The following is a 19,231-nucleotide window of genomic DNA, read 5'->3' as shown; positions in this document are numbered from 1 at the left end:
AGTCACATACATAAATAGTCTCTTCTGGTCATTTGGAATCTCTGCACCTAAGACCTAAAAGAAGAAGAAGAAGAAGAAGAAGAAGAAGAAGAAGAAGAAGAAGAAGAAGAAGAAGAAGAGGAGGAGGAGGAGGAGGAGGAGTTTGGATTTAACATCCTACCTTTCATTCCCTTTCAGGAGTCTCAAAGCGGCTAACATTCTCCTTTCCCTTCCTCCCCCACAACAAACACTCTTGTGAGGTGAGTGGGGCTGAGAGACTTCAAAGAAGTGTGACTGGCCCAAGGTCACCCAGCAGCTGCATGTGGAGGAGCGGAGACGCGAACCCAGTTCCCCAGATTACAAGACTACCGCTCTTAAGCACTACACCACACTGGCTCTGGTTTCTTAGAAAAGGTTACCTTTAACAGGAATGTTCCTGTTTTTGTACTGAGAGGCTAACTTACTTTATTTCTAAAATTCTACATGGTTCCCAGGCTGACTCATGGTTAGAGACAGAAAAGCAAGATGCTAAATTAAGATTAAAGGTCTCCTGTCCCTCTCTTCAGGATGTATTTATTAGAGATGAGTGTCTGAGCAACCTAAAGCAGGATCACAAAGATAGGGAGCAATGGAAAGATAAAGCATGTTGCTTTGTAGTTTCTTGGCAACAACAGGGATGTCATTGAAGTCACCCTGTTCACGACGGCTGATTTTAAATTTTATTTTTTGAAAAGATCATAACTTTTGGTTTTAAAATGAAAACTTGAGAAATGGTAGCTATGTAACCACTACATCACCCAAGTGTTGGGCCCAGGTCAGAGGAGTGGGCGGCCTTTGAGCTGGGTTCTGTGATACTGTTTGACTGACATCTTGTGTGAGCAGAGCAAATTCATTTGCCTTGCTCACACACTGTCATTTGTATTGTGCTGGGAACCGGCGCTGCTTAGGTCTGGATCCCCACCACACAAAATACATTACTGTCGGCTGTAAATTGGCGCCCCAAACAGGTCTCAGATACCATTTTATAGTTGCAGAGGAGTAGAACTGGCCTAGAGCCATTTTACTCTCAGAGAGATCCCTGTATATAAAATGTCAAAAGGCTAATCCCTCTTCCCTGTATCTTCTCATGCCACTGTTCTGCTTGAGCTGGAATGGGACTGCCCCTTTGACTTAGCTGATTTGACCTTACTCTGTTTCCTGAGAGCCTATTAAGCTAAGTAATACCATATTAACTGTCTCCTCTTAGAGTGCTGATGATGCCCTATGTAAAAAGCTTTCAGCGTTAAGGGCTGTGTGCTAATTTCTTGGTTGTTGAAAGCCAGATAAATTGTGGTCCAAAACACTTAATGGGAAACCACCAAGAAATTATCCCTCATCCCTGGAATGAGAGCACACATTATTGGAATTAAATGTTTGTGAAGCATTAAGCAATGACAATGTAAGACAGCCATTCAGAGGAAGGAGCGTGATTTGTGCCAGCATTGGGGAACCTGTGACTCTCCAGGTATTGCTGGACCACAGCTGTCATCAGCCCTAGCCAGGATAGCCGGTGATCAGGGATGATGGGAGATGAAGTCCCGCTACATCTGGAGGGCTACAGGTTCCCCATCCCTGGCCTATATTAATGCTCCTTTCTTTGAATAGTCAACTCTACAGCAAAGGAGACAAATTAGCGAGTGCTGGCCCAGATGGCACCCAAGGGAATATATATGGCATTCAGATCTGAGCAAGCAGGATATTCCTCAGCTGTGTGATAAGTGAAATGCTTCTCAGATAATAAGACAACAAATTTGAAATGGTAAAAAAAACAAGTATTTAAGGTTCCCAGGGTGGCTGAATAGTCATTTACACCCAAATTGCCCATGAGAACACTCTTACGCTGCCATACTGTCTGTTTCCATGGGCTATCCAGTATCTCTCATCCACTGGGAATTTCCCCACTGTGGCAGCTAGTCAGGAACCTCATCTCATTATTTCCCCACCCCGCCCCCAAGAAGTTTGGGGTCTGTTAGGCTTCAAAACAATTAGGCACTACAAGGACAGTATGGAAAGGCTGATGTGATCACTTCTTTTTTGCACACACAGTTTTGGTAGATCAGGCATGGGAGGGGCCTCAGGGCCAGGGGCCACTCCTTTTGGCCCTGGACTGGCACACTTCTTGTGACACACACACCTCCCCATGGTAATGTCTCTTGCTTGCCTGAATAAGTAACAGACATATCTGTCAATTTCAGTTCTCCAACTTTCTATTTTATTTTTTTAATCTTAATTTCACTTCTCAACATTTCTACAATTTTTGGTTTTGTGATCCCCATGAAAATCCACCAGCCTTTTAGTGCACATTTTACTAACAAACACTTTTTTGTATACATACAGTGTTGACTAATAGCATTTTTGCAAGCAGTTTTGATGGCTGGACTCCTCTGCATGTGGCTGCTCACTACGGCAGAGACTCGTTTGTCCGTCTCCTGCTGGAATTCAAGGCTGAGGTTGATCCACTCATTGACAAAGGTACTACACCACTTCAACTGGCTATTATCCGCGAAAGGTCCAGCTGTGTCAAAATTCTCCTAGATCACAATGCCAACATTGACATTCAGAACGGCTTCCTGTTGCTCTATGCTGTAATCAAAAGCAATCATTCTTATGGCCTAAGATGTACTTCATTCAAAGTGTGCCAATTATTAAAACATTGGGGCAGGGGGAGAGACACGAAAACAAACCTCAAACAAATAAAATGTCCATTTTTGTAAGATAGTTCCACAAACATATGCACTTTCATGTGCACTTTGCCCTGGTATATATATTATGTGTTTGAAGAAATGCATTGCAAAACTTGAAGAAGTATGAATTTGAAAGGGTGGCGTTGCACATTGTTTCAGAAAGGGTGGTTTTGGCTCATCTTTAAAAGTGAACTGAATCAACTTTCTCCCCCACCCTTGTCTCTGTCTGTCTGTCTGTCTGTCTGTCTAGAAACCAGACTTTATTGCATGGCTAGAATATAATCTTAAGAGTCATATCCATTGCAGCTCCCATAGGGCTGCCGAAGAGGGAATGTGGCACTTAGTCTTTAAAAAAAATATCACTCCTGTGGTAGATAATATTTCTGTGATGCCCTGGTGATCATAGATATAGATATAGGTGTGTGTTTGTTTAAAACAGCTTTGAATTAATGGCAGGGAATCTCTGATTCCCACCTACAGTGTGCCGTTCACAGAATATTTGGCTCTTTGTTCTCAAACTGTGAGGGAATTAATGCAATTTGTGCTGGTTGACTGACTGAACAGTTTGAAATGAACCATAAAGCCCATCTGCTCACCCAGATGATATCAAGCGTGCTGGGAACAGTGAGGGAATGTAGCGAAGAGGAATTTACAAGTGGTCGTCTTTTCTAAAGTGTGGAGCAAAGTCTTGGTAATTGGCACAGATCTTTATTATATGTACCATATCTGTGACAAACAACACTTGCTTGACGATACCATTGGCCTGATCCACAGAACAAGGAAGTTATCCCAACAAGGGACCACCTGTTCCACATGACAATTGGTTTTGAAGCAGTTGGCCAGAGGGATAGGCTGTGATAACTCAATCAAGATATGGCGTAGTACTTGCCCGTTTCCCAGAGTTCTTACGGATTCTGGGACAAAACGCTTTGACTAAAGATTGAAGTTGCTGCTGTTGCTGCTGCTGCTTCAGTTATTTTTGTAGTGGTACTTACCGGCATGGAGTACATCATCTTTCTCCTTCCTTCCCTCTCTTGTTGTGCATGGCTTTTACCAGGCTCCTTTCCCCCCTTTCCATCAGCCCAATGTTTGGTGCTTTAAAGCCCTAAACAGCCTCAGTCCAGTATACCTGAAGGAACGTCTCCACCCTCATCATTCTGCCTGGACACTGAGGTCCAGCGCCGAGGGCCTTCTGGCGGTTCCCTCGCTACAAGAAGCCAAGTTACAGGGAACCAGGCAGAGGGCCTTCTCGGTAGTGGCACCTGCCCTGTGGAACGCCCTCCCACCAGATGTCAAAGAGAAAAATAACTACCAAACTTTTAGAAGACATCTGAAGGCAGCCCTGTTTAGGGAAGCTTTTAATGTTTAATAGACTATTGTATTTTAATATTCTGTTGGAAGCTGCCCAGAGTGGTTGGGGAAACCCAGCCAGATGGACGGGGTATAAATAATAAATTATTATTATTATTATTATTATTATTATTATTATTATTATTATGAAGCACATATTTCTCTCCCAGTCCCACTAGCAGCTGATGCTTTTTCTCCCCACTGCCTGTCACTTGATGGGGGCAGGAGAAGGAAGTGCTTTTCCCAGTGCTATTTTTCTAGAAAAAGAGGTTCCGGAACTCACCACGAACACCTCCCTGCAATGGCACCCACCTGAGAGGGGCTGGAACTGAGTTCCGGTAAGTTCCCACTGAAAAAAAGCCCCGGCTTTGCCAGCCCTATATGTGTAGAACTTCCCAAAGAGACACCTAACTGCCCCAGTGCCATGAATCAGGGACACACAGGTTTGCTGAAAATAAAAATAATTTCTAAAAACACAACCGAGACCCTTTAGCCTGCTAGGCATAATCTCGGCGTGCTTTGAGAATGGATGGTGTCTGTGGAGCCTCTCTGATGAGCAAAGCCCAAAGCATATCCACTGTCAAGAGACGGCGTTGCCTCTGAATACCAGTTGTTGGAAATCATGAATGGGAAGAGCGCTGTCATGCTCAGGACTGTTTGTCCACTGTGAGAGCAAGATGCTAGATTAGATGCGCCGTTGGCCTGATCCAACATACCTCTTCTTATGTCATATGGCTCCATTTGCCAGTAAGCGGCAACAGCTTGTCAATAGACGAGGGCTAAGGAGAAATCTGTATCGTTCCTCAGAAAATTTCACTTAATAATTTAAAGCAAAGAAGCATTGCTAGTTGTCTCTCCACCCGCTTTTGACTTGGCATAGGAAAGAAATTGGATGGTGACTCTTGAGATTATTCATGAGCGTGCCAGGTTTATGCACTGCAGTAACTTAATGTTTTGCCAAATGGATCTCTCAGTTCTGGTGCTTGACAGCCATTTTTGTGTAAGTGGGTAGATAAATTACCAGTTTGTCACTTTTTATATATTTTACGGAAACTTTTACATTTATTTACAGCACTTTGGAGAAGAAATGATAAGAGCTTTGAATACAATTTAAACTCACGTATCATAAATAACCAAATTCTCAATTGTACCATTTTACCGCAGAACGCAGATTCATCTTCCTAAACTTTTTCATCTTTTCTTCCAGGAAATTGACAAAACTGAAAGAGTTATAATATGAATCCCTTAATTCTCTTTTCTTTGTCTTATCTTGCATCCCAGAGCTGTTGAGGAGGGAGAAAAGATATATAGGGCCAGGGCAACCCCCTCCATCCCATATGCTGAAGAGTGCTGTTTGAAGGAACAAAACCCATTGCTCTAGAGCTCACTCTGAGTTAGGATTGCCAACCAGCTAAGATCTTGCTTGGTCTTATAGCAGCAGTAACTGCCATGGCACGTGTCCTCCTTGTACTTTCAGTGGCATTGCAAAATGTCTCTGTAAATATCCCTTCAGAACTCCACGGTGCCTGAGAGACTGTTAGCTCTTCCTGCTCAGTTCCTGTTTGCATTGGCTTGGTCTCTCCTCTGAACGACATGGCCAGTCCAACAAAGTTGATGTTGCAGAATCATTGCTTTCACACTGTTGATCTTTGCTTCTGACATGTGTTTGCATAATCACTTACAGACACACAGTTGAGACCAGTGCTTTTCTGGGGTATACGCAGGGGTATGCATACCCCTAAACATTTTGTGAATCTAATGGGATGAACCATCAGTTCTGTTGCTACCCCTGATGGCGGCCTCATTTCCCTTCACGGTGTTTTCGGAGTCAGTCTCAGACGGAAGCAAGTGTTTAACATATGAAGCAGTGTGGAATGTGGGTGTGTTGTCTTTTACTGATGAGGTGATGCATGTTCTTTGTACTTTTGTCCATTTACTGTATTTATTTTCCCCGATTCAAACTATAAAAGGGTGATTTTCTTGAGTCAAAATGAGATTACCCCTAAACATTTTTAAAGAAAAAAGGTACTGGTTAAGACCATATTCATTGAAGACATATTCCTACACTGAACACACACACCCCTTATGATTACTGTGATTGCGCCCGAGAAAGGGAAATATATTTGCAAAATGTGTTGGATTTCAATAAACTTTGGCATTCTTAATAATCTGTGTCTCCCTTGCTTTCCTCTCCTGCTACTTTTAAAGCTGAAAAGTTTTATGATCTTAAAATCTCATGATATTAAGATCGGCTGGGGAGGTTCTTCCCTGTTTCTCATCAAGAGGTACATCTGGTCAGGACTCAAAGGAGTCCCCCCCCCCCACACCTGTAGTTGGACAGAGTGTGGAACTCCCTCCCTAGGAACAGCTGCCTATCCCTTTCCTGCATAGTATTTCACTACCTCAGAAAAACCTTTTTATTTCAACAGGTATTTAACCTTTCAGTTTGCAGGTGTTTTATTATGGTCTGATGGTTTTATAAAGTTTATTTAAAACCTACTTTCTCTCTGCCCCTCTCCAAACCCTGACATTTCAATGGTTTCATCGTTCTGGATTGTTTTATTTCAACTCATGTTAACTGCCTTAAGTGTCTCTTAAGAGACTGAAACTTACACAAGCTATGATGAAACATTAATGGCATTGGATGACATCCAACACTATGCAAATAGACACTGGCTCATGTACTTCTTCATCCTCTCTTTCCCACGCAGCCCCACCCCCAGGAGGCTCTAGAGAGTCCCCAACCTTCTGGAGCAGATTTGGGGTATGCGCAGGAGGTTGCATGGGGAAGAGAAATCTGTTCTGCTGATAGTGTCCGATCCACATGCAGATGGATGCTATCGGCTCTCATCTTCTGTATGCATATCACCTGAGAAAGATTAACCTGTCCAACTATGTTGCTGCAACAAGTGCCGGTCATTGAAATAAAACATGATGTGGCTGTTAAAAACACACACACACACACATTTCTCACCTGGTTTCCCTTAGGGCGATGGCTTGTCTGCCACTAACAAACATTGACAGATCAATCCATCACCGATTTTTGTGGAGCGGTGGCAGAAATAAATCTGACCCAGTTTGCTTTTATTCTGTGATGTTTCTGTTCAGTTTTCCTGCGCAAGGCTGCAATCTGATCAAGACTGCTCCCTTCTATTTGGTCTCTGCCAGCTGCTCACTTGCTAGGCAGCCAAAAAGGGAAGACATTCCAGATGCTTTCATTTTGGTTTCAAAGTACACGGGATCTATTAATTATAGGGAAGTTAGCAGATGATGAAAAGCAAAGGCGAGCCATTTTTATATTGCTTGGCTGCGGTTCCTGGGAGACAAACAGATCTGGTGCTAGAGACAGGCACAGTTCCCTGGTGACTATTAATATTTTAGGGCACGTGTAATATTTTCAGGATTGTATTACAACTCTTATTCATAGAATCACAGAGCTGAGGAAGTCTTTGCAGGCCATGAAGTCCACCTCTTGCTCAAGCAAGTAATCCAGAGCTAGTAATCCAGATGCCTCAACAGATGGCTGTCTGCTTGAAGACTTCCAGCAAGGAATAGATCACCTGACCCTGGTGAATATTTACGTTGTCAAAGGAGGGGAGCAATAAAAAACAAAACAAGGGATGAAACGAAAAAGAGGGAGGGAATAAAATAAAAAGGGAGACCAAAATCTGGGATGATTTTGCTCCTCATCTAGGAATTCGTATTTGCCAATATGATGCGTGAACAGGGATTCTAATAAAACAGAAACAGAAATAGTATGCCCCCCCATGAATAATTATTGCATCAGATGGGAAGAAAGGCTATACAATATGACTGGTTTTTCTGCAGAAAATCCAGGCAGCCTTGGAGTGGGAGGAGCCTTTCCAAAAGCAGGTGGAGCAGAAATTTAATAAGCAAATAATAAAAATGTATGCATCTTTATGTGGAAATGTTTCAGGGATGCTTTGCCCAGCCAGGCATCCCAGACATGTGTTTCCACATATGTATCAGCTGTCCACAAGCATTTTCTCCCAACTTCACTTTATGTGATCGTGGCAGGAATCACCAATGAGTAGAATTTCCGGATGTGCTTAGGAGAGCCACAAGCACTAGATGGCGCCCTAAGCAACAGCAGGGGCTACTTCGAAAGAGACCTGATGGTGCTGTGCAAGGAGGAACTGTCCATTTCATAGAACAAATATTGTGAGTGGGGTGCCTGTGCAACATTTTTCTTTGCATTGTAAAATGCCTCAATCGAAGGAGCGATAATATATGTAAAGTGCTCAGTACATTTACTCCATCCTTCTGCTATAAGATTGGCTGTGGGAGGACTCCTTAAATGCCTACCATCTCTATGTACCCTTATTACCTGTCTTACCATACATTTTGCGAGGACTATAGTTGGTGACTAAGGCTGCAACCCTAACCCCATTTACCTGGGAGTGAGTCCTATTGAATGAAATAGGACTGACTTCTGAGTCAACGCAGTTAATATTTTGTTAAAAATCTCACATTGTCTGTAAGCTCCCCTTTTTTGTTCTGTTTCAAAAACAAGGGACTATTTTTCCATGGCTTAAAGTGTGCACTTTTCACAGCATTCTGTGCAAAAGGATGTTGTTTCTTAGACATAAAAAACCTAAGAGCCTGCTGGTTCAGGCCAATGACCCATCTAGGCCAGACTCCTCTCCTCAGAGTGGCCAACCAGACGCAAGAAGGAACCAAGCACAAAAGCACGCTCCACACTTACAATTTCTTTCTTTTTAAAATTTTATTTGCAAAACAATTTACATAAAAGAACAACAAATAAGAAGTTGGGACAACAAAACAAAACAAAACAAAAACACAACAACACCACTAGACATTAACTAACAACACATCAACTAACATCACACACTCTTTTGACTTCCGATTCACCTCCTTGTGCTTTCAACGTATTCTTAACCTATACGCACTTTCTATTGTATCTATTACATATCTAAAATTATCTACATTTGTCACTTTCCTTTTAATCTTCAGGATTCAATCTAAACCTGTCAGATTTACATTTCCACAATCTTTTTTTAAGTATTCTTTAAATATTATCCAGTCTTTGCACACTCTGTGATTTGAGTTTCCTCTTATTCTCCCAGTCATTTTAGCCTAGTAGCCATTGGTAGTCTTATGCTAATTCCTTTTTGTTTCAACCGCCCTGACAATTCACCATCATCAGCAAATTTGGCTATCTCACTACACACCCCTAGCTCTAAACCACTTATGAACAAGTTGCAAAGTACGGTTCCCAGTACCAATCTTTGTGTATCTCTGCTTCCTGTTTCTTAACCAGACCCACAAGCAGATGTCTCTTATTACATGACTGCTAAGCTTATTCAGGAGGCAGCCTATAGGTTATGTTACAGTAATGCCACAAGTCTCCAGTGACCTTCAAAAGAAACCTTCCTCGGGGCACACACTGGAGTCCCTGAAATCTCTCACCTTTAGAAGATTGGGGTATGCAGTGGGTGGCGCTGTAGTCTAAATCACAGAGCCTAGGGCTTGCCGATCAGAAGTTGTTCTGCTTGTACAATGACCTCATTGGCTACAACCCATATTTTCCCATATGTAAAGCTAAACTTGATGCCTCATTAGTTTGTTTTTTTTATGTCCACAGATATTTCTAGATGTCCCTGCATTTTCCATCTTCACAGTGATAATTCAGGTTCACTAGCAATTCTGACTGCACCTCGGTGTCATAAGTCCAAGTTCAACTTACCTTCACTGCTGTGACAACTTAATAAATAGCACCTTGTTAAAGCTAATGAGAAGAATAACTAGAGTGCGAAATGGAAGATGAAAGAGCAAGGCACCATTTGACAATGTCTCACAGAAATTACTTGGAGTTTTGCCTTAATAAAGCTGACAACTTCCGATTCTCTTTCAAAGGTTGGGTGGGAAGCAGCAGTGGCTATTAATCTATCAGGTAAAATGTTACAATTGGGGCAGATTTGTTATAACCTGTCACAATTTTTTAATGCAAGATGCTACTGAGGCAGCTCATTAATTTCCACACAATTTAAATTTCACATGTCATTATTTTATAATACTCAGAGGATTTTTTAAAATAATAATTAATGAGGAAGCCCAGGGGGCTGAATTTCCCTCGGATGGAAACTTATATGTTATGACAAGTGATTGCCACATAGATTTCAAAATAGCCCACCTATAATATATTACCTGAAGTCTTAACTTGCCATGTGAAACCACTGCGTTAAAGTAGAGGTTTTTTTTAAAAATGTGCAACATTTTAGACATTTTATGCAGAATTCAGGAAGGTGTGGATAATTTCCTCATTACTCCAATTTCATCCTTACAGCTATCTGTAGCATACGTTATGCTGCCAGTTTTGTCTTGGTTTCTAAACCCCAGTTTATTAAATCAATACATTCATCAGTCATTTCCCCTCTCTTCCTAACCCTGTGCATCAACTTCTGTGTTTCTGTCATGGTCTGTTTAATGTTTAAACCACAGTTTCCTGTTGCACCTGAACTGGGAAACTGTAGTTCAGCCCTGGTCTATTGCTTGTTTGTTTATTTAATTCCATTTATTAATTGCTGCCCATAAAATACCTCAAAGTGATTTCACAATAAAAACATCAGCAACAAAACCGCTAACACAATGCCATATATATAAAAACAATTATAACAATGGGGGGGGGTGTAAAATGCAATTTCAGATCCAACACACGTACTGTTTGAGATAAAGATATCAACTTAGAAGGCTTGTAAGAAAAGAACTTCAACAGGCACTACAAATACAATAGGGATGGTGACAGTCTGATATGTACTGAAATACAACTTTGGATTCTGCCCCATCCAGCCTTAGAATTGCTCCCTAATGCTGTAGTCTTATACGCACTTACTTGGAAGTAAGTCTCTTTGAATTCAGTGGAATTTCTCAGTGTGGGGCGTAATCCATTGGAGCAGTTAAATACAACATTCCTTGTTTCACTAGAGTGGACACAGGCAGGGGGATATTACTCCAACCAGTATAACTTCCTGTCCCACTGGTCTGGAGCGTCCTCGCCTGCATGGGACCAGGCAGATGGGCATGACCCTGACTGGCTCCATAAAAGAGCCAAGTCACGCAGCCATCTTTCTCTTGTTGCCATGCTGCTCTCTTGCAGCCATTTTGTTCTCTTGGTGCTGTTCTCTTAATGTATTTTGCTGTCTGCTGGCTCTCAGTCCCCGTATGGGATGAACTCACACTTTGTTCTGTAATTACAAGCTAAAGCCTGCATTCAGGGATCATACTGTGAACTGAATGTGAGTAAACTTCTTGTTACTTTTAAGGAAAGACTCTTGTGTCTTTATTCTTTTAAGAAGGATCATTGGGGTACTTACCAGGAATAATCCAATCTGGGCAAGCCAGGTTGGATTGCTTAACTAAAGAGATTCAAATGAATCTGCAAACTAGCTTCCTGCTGTATTGAGGGGAATCTACATGACTCACTAGCATGAGTGAAGGAATGATAATATTTAATCAATATATTCTCTCCTACTATCCTTAACATCCCCACACTCAGTAGCCATGGGAAGGACTGCGACGGGAAGGACTGCAGCTCCATTGCAGAGCATCTGCTATGCATGCAGAAGGTCCCAGGATCAATCCCCAGCACCACTAGGTAGGGTTGGAAGAGGTTCCTATCTGGAACCCTGGAGAGTCACTGCCAGTCAGTGTAGACAACATTGAGCTAGATGGATATAAGATATGATATGGCAGCTTCCTATGCCCTATGATAAAAGATATCCTTTATCAGGTGACAGTCTTAATTAGTTGTTGTTGTTTAGTCATTTAGTCGTGTCCGACTCTTCGTGACCCCATGGACCAGAGCACTCCAGGCATTCCTGTCTTCCACTGCCTCCTGCAGTTTGGTTGAACTCATGCTGGTAGCTTTGAGAACACTATCCAACCATCTCGTCCTCTGTCGTCCCCTTCTCCTTGTGCCCTCAATCTTTCCCAACAGCAGGGTCTTTTCCAGGGAGTCTTCTCTTCTCATGAGATGGCCAAAGTATTGGAGCCTCAGCTTCAGGATCTGTCCTTCCAGTGAGCACTCAGGGCTGATTTCCTTAAGAATGGATACGTTTTATCTTCTTGCAGTCCATGGGACTCTCAAGAGTCTCCTCCAGCGGGGGGCCACCAGGTGGCGCGTTGGAAGATGGCCGACAATATCATCTCTCTGACCCATACGACGTAATTAAGGGGCTGCTATGGGAAGTATGCAGTCTTTCTACCCCCCCCCCCAAGGAGGTGGGGGGGCTGCCTTGCCAGCGGTGTTCACAATGCACCCCCTGGTCTGAGAGATGGGGGTGCCGAACACTCGGCACGAGCCCTCGATGAAGTCAGATCTTCCTGACGCTGATTCCAATCAGCGCACGCTGGTTAGCTTCAGGTCGGAATTATAATTGGAAACACACGATTGGAATGAAGCTGAAGCACATACATCAAGTAACGTTCGAGAGATAAGACTGCTGATTAATGGATCGCTGTGATCGGGAGTGATGGACGGATAAGTAAATCTTCTGATGAATCACCATTAAGAGACTGTATGTTTGGAATGAAGGGGGAGTGGAGGAAAAAACTTTTTTTCTTTGCACGATGTGATATTAATATTCACCCCAGATAGAAATAAGATCGTTGCGTTTTTACTAATCACAAGCAGGAATTCAAGAACTGTGTGGGATGGATTATAACAGGAGAGAGGATTGGTGAACGGTGAGAAAGAGGAAAATTTTTATGACGCAGTTAAAAAATGGCATCTCGCCAAGACAGGTTTGCCGGAGAAAGAAGGACAGGGGGAGGAGAATCAGGACCATTGGAAAGAGAAGGAATGTTTGAACGCAATCTTGACCTGACAGAGCCTCCTGATTTATTTGGCAAGCCTGAGAAAAGTAAAGGACAGACCGAAGATTAAGTTTTTTTATGGAAGCGTTGAACAGAGGCTATCCCTGAGTGATATGATCTTTGGAGAGTACAAAACCCACACAGAGGATGCCTGTTTTCAATCTGCTTGTGAAAATTATCAGAGATCGCAAAGAAAGGAATATACGATAACAACAAGAAGCGGAAGAAAGTAATAAAGGACTATCTGGATTGAACTGGATAGAACTGTTTAATTAAAGCAGTAATATAAGTGATGTTTGGACTCGTTCGGAGTTTTGGACTCGTTCGGAGCTTGATGTATGGGTACCCCCAACAAAATTTAAAATTTGGCTGTATAATTTGGAACTAATGTGATTTGGATAATGTGATATGATTGGCCTGTTAATAATTTTTTTTTTTTTTTTTTAAAAGAGTCTCCTCCAGCACCATAAAGCATCAATTCTTCAGCGATCAGCCTTCTTTATGGTCCAGCTCTCACTTCTATACATCAGTAGAATACCATTCAGAAAAGGAGATTTGCCCATGAAAGCTCGAACTAGCAGCAGGTAACATCCTTTCTTTGCCTTCACACAGATGAAAATTCATAGATAATATCCAACAGCATTATTGGCAGCAAGACAGTTCTGAACAAGAACTTACGTTCAGAAACCCCTATGAAGATTTCACACACACACACACACACACACACACAGACAACTGCATCTATCAATAGTAGGGTTGCCATATTTCAAGCAAAGTTGTTGAGTTTTTTTGGCAAAATCACAAAAAATGCCTATTTTTATGGAAAATCGGCAAGAACTGCATTGCCGACGTGGCTGCTATTTCCACACGGCACTGCCGCTACCAAGTGCAGTATTCCAGATATGTCTGGAAAATCCAGGACATATGACAATCCTATTTCAGAATTATTGAGGGACACACCTGGCAGAAGCCCCTTAGTACAAATATTTAATTCAGTGGGACTTCTCAAAAGCAAAAGACTTTAAGGATCTAAGGTACTAATGAATAACTGCTGAGGCAAGTCATAGCTCTTCAGCAGAACTAAAAAGTTTTCGGATTAGCTGACAGCCGTAATTCCCCCCCCCCCCCCGTGTCTATTTGAAAGTCAATTATAGTTTCATAATTTAAGTCCAGTCCCAAAGGTTAACAAACTCTTTGAGATCTAGACTTGATATAGATTGGGCTTGCAAAGGGCACATTGATTTTCAGACCTGACTCATAAAAATGCCAAGCGGTCTTGAAGGAACTGAACTTTCTCTTCACCTTGCCAGGATTAGATTTACAATAAATCTCCTTTATGATTGTTTTTCTGTACTCTATGAATATTCAACAGGATGGAAAACACTTGCTCAACTCTCACCTAGGGATGGGGGGGGGGGGGATTTGATTCAGTTTGCATTTAAAGCCAGATTTATCAAATTAACGCTTTCTGATACAATATGAGAACTGAAACCTAACGATGATTGCAATAATGCATATATTAGGTAAGGTAAGAATGTGCATAAGAATGAATATATTAGTGAAAATCACATACAAAAATGCATTCTTTTGGGAGAAATTGCTGGCAAACATGTGTTCAATAATCAAAACCAGATACAAAAATGTGTTTTACTTAGAGAAAAAGCTGAAGAATTTTCATGAGGATTATTTCAAAAGAAAATTCACAAATTCCTGCAAATATGTGGAAAACTAAATTTAAGATTGCAAAAATGAGAAACAGAGGAAAATATTGTAGCTCTGTTGGTGCAAAGGATTTCTGTGCACACAATGGAACTTCCTCTTCCTGTCCCCTCCAGCACCCGCCCCCTGGAAGGAGGGGCAATAAATGTGGTGCCCGATTTATGGAACTCCAAGGAAGGCTAGTCTAGTACCTTGCTGTCTTCTCAGGCCCAAACAAATACCATTTTGTTTACCCATTCCTGAAGAAGTAACCATTCTTATTTTTTCTCACGCTTTGCACAAGAAGAGCCTGTTGGATCAGACTAATGGCGCATTTAGTTCAGCATCTTCTCACAATGGCCAACATCGGTGCCAACTCCTAGGGGCCGTGCAGGCTTTGGTCCCCACAATAAAATATTTGAGAGGGCTGGGCCCCCACAAAGTTGAGGGGCATTCCCATTCAAATGGTGTGTGTACACTGCATCATGTGACTGGTTATGTGGAGCAGGGCTTACCTGGGCTCCCACATTAATAATAATAATATAATAATAATAATTTCTTATTTATACCCCGCCCATCTGACTGGGTCTCCCCAGCCACTCTGGGCAGCTTCCAACCAAATATCAAAAACAATACAGCGTCGGACATTAAAAACTTCCCTAAACAGGGCCGCCTTCAGGTGCCTTTTAAAAGTAAAATAGTTGTTTATTGCCTTGACATCTGCTGGGAGGGCGTTCCACAGGGCAGGCGCCACTACCGAGAAGGCCCTCTGCCTGGTTCCCTGTAACCTCACTTCTCACAGTGAGGGAACCACCAGAAGGCCCTCAGCGCTGGACCTCAGTGTCTGGGCTGGATGATGGGGGTGGAGACGCTCCTTCAGGTATACTGAACCGAGGCTGTTTAGGGCTTTAAAGGTCAGCACCAACACTTTGAATTGTGCTCGAAAACGTGCTGGGAGCCAATGAAGCCAATATTTTATTCAAGTTGGCATCCCGGTGGGATCTTTTCTCCTGCTGTTTTTATGTTTTTTTCATTGCATTTTCTTTACCTCAACAAGCTAAGAACATAACAAGAGCCCTGCTGGATCTGACCAAAGGCCCGTCTAGCCCAGCATCCTGTTGTGACAGTGGCCAACCGAGCAGGATCTCATCTGAGCGCAACAGCACTCCGCAATTAGTAATTCCTAACAACTAGCATTCAGAGGCAGTATACGACCATCACAGCTAGCCTTATTCTTAATTAATTTAATGTACCTCACTTTTAAAGCCATCCTTCTTGGTGGCCATGGCCACATCTTGTAGTTGCAAATAGTTTACTTGGGAAAAGGAGCACCTTTTGTTGTCTGGCCAGAATCTTCCAACCCTTGACTTTATTGTATGACCCTTGCTTCTAGTATTAAGAGAGAGAGAGAAAGAGAGAGAGAGAGACAGAGAGAGAGAGAGAGAGAGAGAGAGAGAGAGAGAGAGAGATGTTTGTAAAGCATATATTGAAAAGTGTTACAAAAATCAGAGAGGGATATGGATAAATGAAACTATTCTACTCTTGGTATTATTTTTCTACTTGTACATAGAAGCCATGAATATCCTAACAGAGGTAAGGCAAGGGAATGTTGTCAGAGCTGAACTACTGCAGCCTCTTCCCAATGGAACATCCATTTATCTCTCTATTGACTGGAACAGAGGAAACTAACACCCTTACACAGTTCATTGGTCCCCTCAGTTGTTAGGGACATATTTTTGAATACTTGCATTTGGCTCCAAGTAACTGTTTTTCTGATTTATGGAGACAGTAAAAGCTATGTAAGATGTATAGAAGATGCAAAGTGTTACCGCTGAGATACCATCCATGACCAGAAGTGCTGAATAGTGAGAGGCTGACTCCAAGGATAATTTTTATTTATCTCTCCAAATCACAGGAGACTAATTTAAACCACCTGTGCTGTTCTTTTCCATTTCAACATTTACCTTCATTAACAGTGTGATCCTTTGCATGTCTGCTCAGAAGTAAATCCTGCTGAGTTCAATCTAGCTTCCTCCCCAGTAAATAGCTGGGATGAGGAGCCTTTCTACAGCACAAGGGCCACATTTGTTCCTGGGAAGCATTCTAAGGGCCACATGCCAGGGATCGGCCAGAAGCCCATGTAAAATTTATGTCTGTACTATAGGCTAGCCTCTTACACACGCTCACACACAACCTCCATCCAGATAAGCAAGCAGCATTATCAAAGTTCAAGCTTACTTGGAGTGATTTTAAACCTGCTTTCTGCAGAGATCGGCTGTGTGATCGAGTTCCCCATAGGGAACAGAGCTGAATAGCTGGTTGAGCCATGTCTCTGTACCTGCTATCACATATGATGTCAGGTATGGAGCAAGTGGCCATGGTTTGGGGAAAACAGCCTTATGGGCCAAAGAGGAATCCATGCTCAAACAAACTTGGCTAACAGTCCACAACTTCCTCATCCTTGGCTCAGCATGTCATCCAAACCAGGACAATGTCTTGTTATGTTGACTCTGTGCTCACATCCTTGAAGCTTGATTGTTTTGTCTGTTTTGTTTATTAGAACCCCATGACCTTGCTGCTAGCTTTTTAAATGACTTGGATTTGGGTCAGCAATCTGTGGTCAGAAGAGTTTTTCAGGGACTTGAAGGTAGCAAACCATAGTTGCTACAAAAAATAAAAAAATAAAAATCCTTCCAGTAGCACCTTAGAGACTAAGTTTGTTATTGGCATGAGCTTTCATGTGCATGCACACTTCTAAGACCAATAACAAACTTAGCTGGTCTCTAAGGTGCTACTGGAAGGAATTTTTTATTTCGACTTCAGCAGACCAGCGCGGCTACCTACCTGTAACATAGTTGCTACAGTATACTCACCATTTTTTCTCTCAAACAATAATTCTGTTCCAAGAGGTTTTGCAATGTTTTGACTCCATCCGCAAACCTGTAAACCCTCCTCGCATTAATAAAATATCTCTTTCTGCAGCTATCCTACTTACAAGTCGTTAAAAAATAAATAAACTGGAACATGGGCTGTCATCAACGCCTAGGGAGCAGACGATTCTGTGGAACACATCCCAATTTATTCTTATTATATCTGTACATTCATGTGCATTTTGCTCGTAAGCGGCTTTGGGAGCCAATTTTGGCTGAAACGTAGGGTATAATGCAGCAGAATAAATGAATAAATAACAGACATAAACCAAAACCACCTCCACGTTACTGGTTTGAATGCCTTCTGAGTTGTTAAAAACCTACTTAAGAATCTTAAGCAACCATTTAAAAAAACTTGTAACTTAAGAATCTTAGTGGCAATACAGTAAGATTGCCTAAAACCAAAATCGTCTATAGTCAAAACACATTGGGTTCAGTGGCACGTGGGATTGCCAATGTATTTATTCCTGGATGCATGCTGTTTCCTGCTCCCTTATTTATTTTTTATTATTGTTCTGCCAAGTGCATAAAGCTGAATGCGCACAAGTTAAATGTGTGCAAGTTGTGGGCTGACTGTATAACATTCCTCTAAAGCATTTATTTCTGTCTGTAATTCCTTGGACCAATCAATAAACAACAAGCACTATAGAGGCTCAGACAAACCTGAATCCGGTCAATGTGGGGGGCTGACACTAGATCCCATAGGAGAAATCTGTACACAGTATTTTTTTATCTGACACTCCTCCTGCATAACTTGACCATTTATTAATTTCTCATAAGACCAAACTTCAACTAGGATACATGCTCAATTGGGTATAGCATGGTGCTGATAATGCCAAGGTCGATAGCTACATGTTCCTGCATTGCAGGGGGTTGAACTAGATGATCCTTGCGGTCCCTTCTATACAATTCGATGATCAAGCGGTACCATTAGCAGTATTGATTTACCACTGTGATAAATTTTGAATAGTAAGATGAATGACCGACAAATGGAAGAGAGTCCTTTGCCAGGCATTATTCAGTCTGCTACATAAATAAGCACCTTAAATAATGTAATGAACCACTAAGAAGACTTTAATGCAAGGGGAGGGCCCAGCTACACATAATGGTGTATTAAACCATAGACATGTGGTTAAATAAACCAGCCAGTGATTAATTTGTGATAAAGAATGGTAAAAACAAATCAATCTTTATTTCGTTTTCTATATGCTGGACCATGTGTGACTAAATTAGGTAAGGTAAAGGTAAAGGACCCCTGGGCAGTTAAGTCCAGTCAAAGGTGACTATGGGGTATGGTCAAAATATAAAAATAAAAAATAAAAAATTGTCCAGTAGCACCTTAGAGACCAACTAAGTTTGTTCTTGATATAAGCACACACACGAAAGCTTATACCAAGAACAAACTTAGTTGGTCTCTAAGGTGCTACTGGACAATTTTTAAAAATTTTTTTTATATATTTTGACTGCGTCAGACCAACATGGCTACCTACCTGAATCTAGAACTATGGGATATGGTGCTCATCTCACTTTTCAGGCCAAGGGAGTCAGCGTTTGTCCACAGACAGCTTTTCGGGTCATGTGGCCAGCATGACTAAACCACTGCTGGTGCATGGAGGGCCGTGACGGAAGCCAGAGTGCACGGAAATGCTGTTTACCTTCCTGCCACAGTGGTACCAATTTATCTACTGGCACCTG

The sequence above is a fragment of the Podarcis pityusensis genome (assembly GCF_964106645.2).
Source record: "Podarcis pityusensis genome assembly, chromosome: 3".
NCBI lineage: Eukaryota > Metazoa > Chordata > Lepidosauria > Squamata > Lacertidae > Podarcis > Podarcis pityusensis.
Note: the sequence above shows the minus strand (reverse complement) of the source record.